General features: G+C 48.5%; 1 protein-coding gene across 1 annotated transcript in view; it reads right to left on the bottom strand.

The window, feature by feature from the left end:
* The window catches only part of FBXW4 (F-box and WD repeat domain containing 4), a 58,887-nt gene that overhangs the window by 32,273 nt on the left and 17,227 nt on the right, over positions 1-9,387 (bottom strand). The window lies entirely within an intron of this gene.

Genomic DNA, 9,387 nt, shown 5'->3' with positions numbered 1-9,387 from the left:
CCTCAAAACAAAACAAAAAAACAATTCGCCATCCTGCTTCCAACTTCTCCAACACAGGCTCTTTGCATCTTGCCTCTTGATCCCTCTCCCTTTCTCACCAGCCTCGAGATTAGGCTACAGCTGCAACAAAACATATCTAGAGCCAGCAGTAACTGAAAAGCAATGGGACACTCTGCTCCGGAATAAAGCAGTGTTCCTGGAGCTGAACTCTGGGTCTCCCCATGTGCACATGCTGCTCCCGGGACGAGCTGTTCACACGTGGCTTTTGTGCAGCTTCTGCCCCTCCTGCAGCAATTCTCTCCTTCAGTTTATGGCAGCTAGAAAGGAAGGCCCTGAYGTGCACTCTCTAGATACAGGTTTCACCACACATCTCTTGTCAACACCCTACACGCTGGAAGAGGCCAAGCAGCTTCTTGGAGGCAACATTAACAGACCCAGTTCAAGGTACAGGAGGAACTCCCTGATTCCCGTTCCTTGCAACATCCTGTTCTCCTGGGAGGAGAGGAGCAGCTGAACACACTGCACAGGCTCAGGGCTGCTCAGCTGCCTCTTAGACAATAAGACAGAGCTGGAAAAGCACTGCAAGAGCATTTCCTATTATTAATGGGCAGTATTAGCACAGTGCCTAGGACAGCCAGCTCCCTCAGCTATTTCCTGCTGCAGCCACTGCAGCCCCTCACTCAGAGGGATGTATGCTCCATTACAAGCCATTTCCTCCAAATATCTGCAATCTCTCTCCAAAGGCCTTTGCAGCAAGTTTTGATGCTTTCCCCCTCATGTGCCCCTCCACAGCCTTGTAACTGGACCTTCTGGGACCACAGAGCGGGAAGGAGGCACACAAAGATTTACTCTTTGGAGATACCACCCTTGCCCTTTCCTCCCCCCAGGGCCCTTCTCTATCTGGTCCCTGCGAACAAACCCCGAGTGGGAAAGAGCAATCAGAGGAGGCCTGCGACTGGGCCAGCCGCTTTTCATCCCAAAGATGCCTCTTCCCGCTGGAAAAAATGYGAGCATTGTGTGAAAACATTTTAATATATTCACACACATTCCTATAGCTCACAGGAGCGAGCGGGTCCCAGCACCCTCCCCTCGCTGCCTTCCCGACGATTTTTGGCGGCCATGCACTGGGAATGCCACCTGCTTTCTTGGATGCCCGCGAGTATGTAAATTGTGGGAATATGCGGGCTGAGCGCTGCGGTTTTACTGTGCTGCAGAAGAGATTTTACTAATTACTTGCCTAAACTCCGAAGCGGCGCGCGTGTTTTTTACAAAGCGGGAGAGCGAGGAAGCTGGGGGTGGGGGCAAGGGGAGGAGGGGGGAAAAAAAGAGGGAGAGAAAGAGAGAGTAAAGGGAAAGAGGGAGAAGGAGAGGGAGCGCAAGGGATGCATTTCAAAGTTTCTCTAGCAATTGGATTTGGGGGGGAGAAGCTAGCCCCAATGTGAAATCATAGAGGTCAAAGGTGGGTCTCCCTCCCTTGTGAGAAAGTGGTGAATCAGGACGGTTTATCAAACGATCATTTTCTTTTGAAACTGGGAGGCAGCGGCTGGGACAATTCTGCAGATGTGCTTGATGAGTTCGGGACAAAAATGGGCTGCCTCCTCCCCCCCGCCCCCCCTTTAAGGTCTCCCATCAGGGGTTGCTTCTCCCTCCACTGCTTCCAAGACCCTCCCCTCCCTTCTTCAGTGGTCAGCTGAGACCCCCACCCACTGCTCGCCTTTGTATTCCTGGCCTTTGGACACACTGACAGGACCCTTTATGAGACCCCAATCAAGACCCCCATGTCACAGGTACCTAGTAGAGATACCAGACCCTTTTCAAATGAGGAACAACAAGGAAAATATGCTGGCCCATTGTCCCAGCACGGCACCAAGGGAGATGAAAGGGCCGGGCTGCTCCCTCTCCGCAGATCGCCTGCCAATCAACCCCAGTTATTAAGGTCACGATGTGGAAATTCTTTTGACCTGCACCTAATCAAAGATGCGCCAGGGCCTTTTGAGACAACACGGGGGAAGGTGGGAGGGCAGGCAGCCTCCCCCTGGCCTCCCCACCCATAAATAGAGCAGAGCTTCCAAAGGGAATTTAGGAGGAGTTAGCCCAGTTAGTGCCCGGGCACATCTGGGTACCACTGGGCTGGACTCCATGCTGGCATCCAGGCTTCACAGAGCTGAGATTAAAAGTCTTCCTCAAAAGTTAGAGACTGAGCAGCTCAGAAGTCACAATTAAGGGCCCTGGGTATCAAGCACTAAGCAACTTCTTCCCTTTAGTTTTAGTTTAGCTTTAGTTTTCACATCCTCTGTTTTGTAAACTGTATTCAGCACCACACGATTCTGGGCTCTGAACAGGAGCTTGTTGGACACGAGCCTACAATCTTCCAAAAGCTGAAACACCTGGAAGAAGGATGGATGCTAATGGTGTGCAGCAGACACCTTGAATCCCCTTGCATTATATGTGGTGACGATACCAAGACATTCATGGCAATAGCTCTGCTAAAGAAGCCTCTCCCAAGAGAGGATTTAGGATGCACCTGCGGTGGTACTGGCCAGAGTAATCACACTGGCACAAAGTCAGAGTGTGGGTCAGATGGAAATCCAGCAGGTCTGTTCCACTACTAAGTCCCAGAGTGCCTGGAATATGAACAACAGGATCATCTGCCCCTGAAAAGCTGTACCGTATCACTCACTGACCAAGAGCTCCCACAAAAACATCAATAACTCACRCCCTGTAATGAAAAGTGTTCATTCTACATAGGAAGCATCCATGAGTGCATGATTTTGAATAAGATCCTTCGGAAGGGCCACATACTACAAAGTACAAGCACCACCATCACCCATGCAGGACTCATTGAAAGAAAGGACGGCAGAAGCTGCTGTTTCTTCATGCAGCTGCACACAGGGAATACCCTTCCCAGTCCCACTGGCAGCTTGCAGCTCTCCTCGGGTAGGAATCCTTTAAAGTCCATTCAGATCAAGCTGCCAGGGAAAGACAAGTCAGCTTGGGGCAGCGGAGGAAGGAAGACATAAGGAGTAGGGAATCACAACAGCAGCATTGCAAGTGTCACTACGCTGAACACGTTGCTCACACACCTGATCATCATGCTCCAACTTGTTTGTTTTTAGTTCATGGAAAATAGCTATTCACTTCTATTCAGAGCCCCCCCAACTCCTTTTGGAGGGCCTATAGGAAATAGGCCATGGCAGCCAGGAAAGGGATGATTCCAGAAGGGCTTTGGGGCAGACTGCATTTTCATGTGTATTTACATAATTCATTACCAATAAATTCTAATGCAGAAGTTAGCTARGGGGGACCTCTAACAGTCTCCTTGTTCCCTGCCTCTTAGGAAATTGCTAAGTAGGTGAAAAAGTCTTCTTTTCTAGATATTAAGATGTCTAGATGTTAAACTACTAGCTCCTATGTCATAAATTACTTAGCCTAAATCAGGCCATGTACTGCTGTAGCTATCATAAAGCAAGATCAAAACCAACCCTGCCAGTCAGCTGCCTCCTTCACAACGAGATGCAGTGCTCATGCAGTGCTCGGAGCAGACAGGACTTGAGGGCTGTAGCACAGAAAGGGTGGTGAGGTTCCTCCTTCAAGGCAATATTCTCCCCCAGCTCCCTCCTTTCAAATGCCAATGCAGGCTAAGGAAGAGCCTCCAGCTGTCCCCAGAGTGAATCAACACTCCCTTGAGAGGCCAGGCTGCTAACTTAGGACACTGCAGCTCCACTTCCCAGCCCAGGGCAAGAGCTCCATCCTCTGAGTGACACCCCCAGGCACAGCTGGGAGGACTGACAGCAGAAGCAGAGGCTGGTTAGAGGCATCCACACCTGGGCTCTCASCTTGCAAGGAAGGTCCATTCCTCTCTGTGCCTCCCCGCCTCCAAAAGGAGCCCTTTGAAAAGCTACTCCTAATTGTAGGAGTTGAAACCTGGCATAGTCCTGCCCATGCACCTCTGCAGACAGTTGATTCTCTTTGAACCTCTGGCGCAGCTTGTCAGGTTGCTGCCCTCCCCAGWGAAGGCCAGAAAAAAAACAGGGCGATGATTACACAGCCTTCCAAACTGGAGAAAGAGCGAGAGAGAACAGGAACGAACGGCCTCCATGTGTCAGGCTATGAAAGGGCAGCCACTCCGAAGCCGCCTGAAAAACAAACCCTTAATTTAAATGTTAATGAAAGTGCTGAAGAGACATCAGAGGCTTTAGTTGCTCTGCTAGGAGCAGAATCACCGGGTCTAAAATTTATGACCCCCTTCACCTCCCCTCTCCCCTTCTCTGCTCCATCAGCCAGAAAAGTAAGAGAGAAAAAGAAAAAAAACACTAACTTTAACATTAACTCCACACTTCCACCCTGGGATGCAATTGCTAAATTATCTGTCGGCAGGACACTGATCAAAGGTGGAAAAACAAAGGCACGCTGCACAGCCAAAGGTAAACAGCAGCCAAGGTCTGGTGAAGTTACCTTCTCCCCCTGCAAGTTTCAAAAGCAAAGAAAAAGTGATCATGAACTGGAAACAGAAACCTCGAGGCACGAGGCTGCCAGCCCCCTCCTAGACTAAGTTTCTTCTGCCACATCGATTAAGCACACAGCTTCTCTCTGTGCAAAGCACAGAGCACAAGAAAGATGCTTTGCCCAAGCTTCCCAAGGCAGCCTTTCCCCCAAGCAAGGGGAAAGATGAGAAAAATCACAGGGAATACGAAAAAAAACTCAATATGCAACAAGGCTACACTGGATTAGAAACAGATGTCTGGGATCTCAGTTAGCTACTGCCTACCAAATCCTCAGGCCACCTGCCCACAACCCCTAGCAACCCAATTCGCAGGGCTATAGAGAAATGTATATATATCATGCAGCTATAAAAAGATATAAACATCAGAGTTTTGCCCTAACGTGACAAGAGGGGAGCACTCTATTAGTCACGGAGAGTATGACAGGCAAAGGGAAGAACCTGAGGAGCTGCACAGTTTGTGAACCTGTAGCAGCACTCACACGTGTTGGCTCCTAGGGAAGGGGGAAAAGACACAGGTTTGCCCATGGGAAGATGACATAAGAGAATCACTGTCACACAATTAGGCAACAAAACCATTTTTTTTTTTCTTTTTTTTTTTCCTCCCAGCATCAAGGGAACAGTCACGGCACACGGGTAAGACCCAGGTGTCATTCCAGCTCCAGGGASAGCACCGAGGCAGACGTGACTATTGCCTCCATCTAGAAAACAGCATCCAGACCCCTCTCTGAGGGCAGTGAGGGATGGCAGTTAACACCACCTCTAACTCCACAAATCCGCCCTGGGATCTCACAGTGGAGCAGGGCTCTTCCTGCCCCTGCCTCAGGAACAGCTGCAGGTCAGAGTCACCTCTCTATTATTCAAACCAGCCAGGCTCTGCAGAGGTCCCAAAGGACAGCAGAGCTATTGCTGCCTGCTATTTTGCTGGCAATGCACAAACCAGAAGAAAACTCTGTTCCTTTTCCCAGGTCCTAGCAGACTCGGAGAGGTTAAGTGTACAAAGCTAGGTCAGAACAGAGCACCACCACAGCCAACAGCTCATTTTCATGTGAAGGAGGGGATGTCTGCTGGTAAAAGTGCAGCAATAAGACGACAGAATGGGCAAGGAGGGAATATTACCGTGGTCTTCAACTGCTGCGTGTTAGGGTTCCAAAATGTACAGTTAAAATTACTGCAAAGTTGCTCCAGCTTAAATGAGTTGCTTTACCTTAATGCAGTCTACAACAGACTGTGTGTGTGTGTGTGAAAATGAAACAGTCATTAAAACCAGCCTAGCAATCTTTAAAATTATTCATTTTGATTATTCCCAGTGGGAGGAGGGGAAAAAAAAAGGCAGCCCATACAGTTACAGTACATGTCTATAACTTTCCTCCTTCCTTCCTTCCTTCCCCTGGCAAGTTGTCTATATTTTACATTTTGCCTGAAGTTGTGCATACAGGTAGAGGTCTCACAGATATTACACTCCCATAACCTTCCATGGAAGTGGTAACTAAGTTAACAGAGGTTCAGACTAGCAGCTGAAGAGACAGGCGTTGGGTCTCAACCACAGCATTGGCATAAAAGAAAGAGATGAAACAAAGCTGGCTTTTGAAATTCYACTGCTCTTTTTCCATTAAAACATTCGCCAGAGCACTACTAGAATTTAGCATAAACCTCCCTCCTCTACAGAACAAAGTTGAATTTCAGCAAGGCAACATTTGCAGGCAGGAGCAGAGGTCACATACCCCAGCAGGCCAGGTGATGCAGTTGGGAAGGGACATCTTTGGGGCTCACACACCAAAAGCATCTCTGCCACAATAGGTGGTTGTCCAGTTATACCCCAAACTCACAGCCCTGGCTTAAATCTGAACACATTTTTGATCCTGCACCAAAGAATTTCTAAATCCAAGATAAACAACAAACCCAACATCAAAGTCTGCTTTTATTCACTCTCCCTCAACTTTACCAGCTTTTCTATGATCAGAAAAATAAATGCATTGCAACTAAGCTTCTCCTAAATAAAGGAGCATTTCAGTAGCACACCGTATATCATAACCCTTATATTTCTGCAGCCATAAACGCCAAGTAATTAGACTCCATTTTCTCCATAAACCTATCCCTCAAATTAAACGATGCACAGTGGTCACTTTTCTTCCCTGACTGCTGCCACCTCAGGGAGTCACAAAGCATGAAGGTGCCACTATTCCACCAGAAAAGCCTGCGTTTGCCTCACTTGGCATATTTGAACAGGTCCGCTGCACTCAGCCTTGCCCTGCTCCCTGGGCACACATAAGTCACTGCAGCAAGCACCGGCAAACACAAGTTTAACAGCTGCACGACGCAGAGTTCAAAAGGCAAGGGAACTCGGGGGAAAGGGGATCACAGCTAGAAAACGTGGTTTAGGGTTCACAGCCATCCCCCAAATACAGCACTTTCCTAATCTTTGCAGAAGGACAACTTCAGAGACYAGCAACAGTTGCCAACGCAGAGGCATCCTATTTTAAGGACACTCTCAAGACTCTTCTCTAGTTCCCAAAACGACAAGTTGTGCTATCATAGATGGGCAGAAATATGTAGCAAGCCCGCTGAAACCCCAGGAAAGGCACAGGGCCCTCTTCATCCTCTCTGCCCAACAGGACACAGCTAGGGAGCCCCAAGACAACAAAGCTCTAAGTGCACATGCATGTGGCATCTTTTCCACTCTGCAAGGGCCTCGTTAAGGAAGCCCAAGAGACCACGCACAACTCACCMCCCACAGCAATAGGAGCTGCTCCTGGGACCCATCTGCTGCCTTTTCTCCTACCTGGATCTCTTCAAGGTCATGTTCTGGTCGCAGACCCACTCAGCATCACTGCAGGAAGAACAAGGAAGTCTCCTCCCTATCTCCAGGCATCCACAGGAGGATCTCTGCCCCGCTTCAGGGAAAATGCAGACTACTCAAAGCAGAAAAGCCAGAAGAGRTGCCAGAAAAGCTTCAGTTCAAGAGTACAAATCCCCATGGCTGAAGACGACAACTCAACAGCTCCTAGGAGCACTGCTCTGTTAACTCTATGCACATTTCTTTTAAGGATGCCACTAGTCCTGCCTACAGATTTAATTTTTGGGGGGTGCAGGTACTGTCCACGAAAGGAACAACCCAAAGGAACAACCCAAAAGGGCAGGATTACAGGAGAGGGCTAAAAGGAAAAAAAAAAAAAAAAAAAAAAAAAAAAAAAAAAAAAAAAAAACCAAAAACAAAAAAAAGGGGAAAAAAAAAAAAAAAAAAAAAAAAAAAAAAGCGCAGTTGCATGCAGGTCAGGAGCATGTAGAATCCTCCACAAGGAAGCTCCAATGACACAGAGAAAGATACCATTGAAAAGCCAGAAGGAAAGGTTCAGCCCTGCCCAGTAACAGTTGAGGTTCAGTAAGAACACAGCCCTGACTACTCTAGGGAGTCTTAGTCCTGACTAACCTCCAGGTCAGGAATCCGCAGCCTCTGCAATGCAATTTTCAAAAGCTAGAGCTAGGCAAGTCCTCCCTGCTCCTACCCCACCAGTCACAACTGTTTTGAGAGATTTCAAAGCTGTGTGTGCATTGGAGAGAGCTGGAGACTTCTCTTCAATGATGGGTCAAAATACTTAAGCGGCTCAAGCCTGATTCTGCACCAGATCTACACCAGTAGCACCATCCATTCTTAGGGGAGGGCTCTCACTCCACACTAGCAAGAGAGAACAGAGAATCAGGAGGACACATCAAATGTTTAGGAGGAACAGGAGGTTATGGGCTGCATTCAGTCTCTCGGAGAAACAGATGTCCCAAACTCTGGCCAGAAAGATGGGGACTGCAAGGCAGGGAAAGCCTTGTTACAAGTGCATAGGAAACGTATACTGGTGAAATACAGACTCCTGCAAGTAAAACATAAGCCACAGAGCTCCTCAAAGCAGACCCTGCTAGAAACCAGATATTACCTTTTTGATACCCACCCTCATTAGACAGCAAGCAATAAAACCTATTAGTGAAAAATTCATCTCCCCTGCCCCTTGCCCCAGCCCTCCCACACCACATGCCCTCCTGCTCTGATCCTCTCTCTCCTCTAGGATGGCTGTGATTTGTTCTGAGAAGCGACAGGTTTATAGGTTAGCCGACACCTTCTCCCTGTGGAATTTTAATTAACTTCTCCCATCGTCAATATGTTAAGGAGCAGGGTTCCCATTATACGAGGTCAGCAGCGTGTTTCAGGCCCTGCTATATCAGCCGTCAAATTGAAGAATTAATGACGTGGCTAATTGGCTCTAATTCTCCACCCCCCCAAAAAAAAAAAAACACTGGGTGGGGGGCTGTAGGGCTGGTGGGAGAGGCTGGTACAGTCTGCAGCCTCAAAGGAAAATGAGCACACGATTTAAGTCCACTTGTTCATGGGGTAGCTGGTCCACAGCCTCCCATTCATCACCCTGCAGGGAGGAAAGGAGGGGTGGGGGGAGACAGTGGGTAAATATTGTGACAGAGAGTGTGCACAAGTGCGCGCGGCGGGGACAGGAACGCTGTCCTGACAAGAGGCCACTCAGTAGGTCATCACTTAGGAGTAGGAAGCAGCTCGCTGCTCGGCTCTTCCAGTCATGGCACGAGATCCAGGGCTAGTCTAGTGGAAAAGGGGCCCTCGCAGAGCAGAAGGCAGCCAAGGGCTTCCATGCAACATCCTGCAGCAGCATTACCTCACGTGGCACTACTCCAGAAACACTATCTGCCCCAAACACCAGGAGCAGCCAGAGGGTCATTTCTCTGATAACGTCCTTAGCTCCAAACCACTAAGTTTCTGCCACTTCAAAACATGCTTAGAAATTCAAAAACATGAAATTGCAGGAAATATTTTGCTACTGCACAAGTCTAAAATTTACTAGTTGCAGATAGGACRTGGATAACAACAGCAG

This window comes from Nothoprocta perdicaria, unplaced genomic scaffold (genome assembly GCF_003342845.1).
Source record: "Nothoprocta perdicaria isolate Ctin4 unplaced genomic scaffold, notPer1 scaffold_7, whole genome shotgun sequence".
Taxonomy (NCBI): Eukaryota; Metazoa; Chordata; class Aves; order Tinamiformes; family Tinamidae; genus Nothoprocta; species Nothoprocta perdicaria.
The sequence above is the reverse complement of the archived record's forward strand: the minus strand, read 5'-3'. Positions and strand labels throughout refer to the sequence as shown.